The following is a 2,228-nucleotide window of genomic DNA, read 5'->3' as shown; positions in this document are numbered from 1 at the left end:
TTTCTTTTTTTTTTCCCTCTCTTTTTTACAACAAAATTTACACATCTTGGATTTTATTACTCCTTAGTGCTTATTACTTTCTTTGGGGGGGGGAAGAATACAGTCAAATATGGTAAAACAAAGCTGTCAGTCAATACCAAGGATAGACATAGCACATGGTGTAGAACAGAGTACAAGTTTATCAACAATGGTTATCAACGTTGTCCCTTGTTTCCTTAAAAAGAATTGTCTATCTCATTAGATATTATAAAGTTGGACAAAACAGTAGAGAACAAGACCAATAAAACTTAGGCATTGTAAACATTACAGGACTTCCAAAGAAGACAATAGTCAAACCAGAATGGGTATCTTAGTGAATCTTATTGTCTTCAAAGTAGTTGCCTATGTCTTCAAACTTGATACTATCATATAGAATGGAACAGAGTCTAATCAGTCAAAACAAGATCGTGGGAGTACTACAGGACTTCAAAACAAGTTAATAGGAAATCGAAAAGAGTTACTATTTATATATCCTAATTTTTTTGAATTTTTTCTTTAATTAAGACAAACATAAGAAATGACTAAATAATTTTTTTGAAACAATAAGGGGGAGATTGAGATAAAACAGGACATAACAATATAACAATAGAGGTCACAGCATGACTGTTTCAACAACCTAGTACTTCACCACCTTATAACCTGACTTAATAGTAGTTACCATAGTGTCTTTTTCCTTGAAATATTTGGATAAAACTTCATATACTCTAGCTTCAAATATTTTCATATCAAGAAGCCCAGAATAAAGCCTTTCTAATTAATGAGTGAAAACTTTATAAGGCTTCAAGGCCACCTAATGGGGAATCATGATTACCACATATTTTTATATATTTGAATCATTATTTACATTAGGGAAACTATTCGGTATTCACACATGCGAGATTGATTTATTTCACTAATGAGTATGGTCTCAAGCTGCGCCCATTTATTGATAAATATCTCAATGTGATCCTTCTTTATAGCTGAATAATACTCCATTGTATAGAAATACCACAACTTTTTTATCCATTCCTCAGTTGATGGGCACTTGGGTTGTTTCCAAGATCTGGCGATTACAAATTGTGCTGCTATAAACATAGGTGCACATATATCACTGTGGTATGATGCTTTCAGTTCTTCTGGGAATATGCCTAGAAGTGGAATAGCTGGAATAAATGGGATTTCCAGTCCCAACTTTTTGAGAAATCTCCAGACAGATCTCCACAAAGGCTGTACCAGTCTACACTCCCACCAGCAGTGCAGGAGAGTTCCTTTTTCCCCACAGCCTCTCCAGCATTTGTTGTCGGTTTTCTTGATCCTGGCCATTCTTTCAGGAGTGAGATGGTATCTCAGTGTGGTTTTAATTTGCATTTCTCTAATGACCAATGATGATGAGCATTTTTTCATGTATTTATTTGCCATTTGCATTTCTTCATCTGAGAATTGCATATTCATCTCAGATGCCCATTTTTGGATTGGATCTTTGAATTTCGGAGGTCTGAGTTTCTTTAATTCTTTATATGTTTTAGACAAGAGGCCCTTGTCTGAGAGAGAGTTCACTAAAATCTTTTCCCAGTTTGTGGGTTTTCTTTTCACTATGCTGGAGATTTCTTTTGACATGCAGAAACTTTTTAATAAGAAGTGGTCCCAGTTATTGATTCTGGGAAGTATTTCCCGTGCGGTTTGAGTCCTGTTCATGAATTCTTTACCTACTCCTATGTCTCCAAGGTTTCTACCTATTTTGTCTTCCAATAGATTTAGTGTTTCTGTTTTAATATTCAGATCTTTGACCCATTTAGATTTTAATTTCAAATGTTCAGTCTTACTACTGAGGAAAGAAATGATATATTTTTAAAAATTGTTCAATTACTTTGCACCTATGAAATTGTTAGTGTTTCAAGCATGACTCTTATCATCCAACAGTGATATTGGGATCAAGTGCAGTGGTGAAGAGAATGGTTTCCAAAGACATGCAGACAAGATAGAAAGTCCACTTCTTCCACTTAACAGTTTTATGGCCTTGATTAAGTCATTATTCTCACTGAGCACTGATTTTCCCATTTATAAAATGAGGCGTAACAATATGAGCTTGCTTTCACTGGTTATGTATTAGTCCCTATTCTTTTCAGCTTCTTCTTACAAACTAACTCAAAGCTTAATTATAGTAGAATGATACTTATAGTGTTAAGGACATTTTTATAATGTTAAGAATA

The sequence above is a fragment of the Cavia porcellus genome, unplaced genomic scaffold (assembly GCF_034190915.1).
Source record: "Cavia porcellus strain 051 isolate PalLab524CR breed Dunkin Hartley unplaced genomic scaffold, mCavPor4.1 scaffold_32, whole genome shotgun sequence".
In the NCBI taxonomy this organism is placed as follows: Eukaryota; Metazoa; Chordata; class Mammalia; order Rodentia; family Caviidae; genus Cavia; species Cavia porcellus.
Note: the sequence above shows the minus strand (reverse complement) of the source record.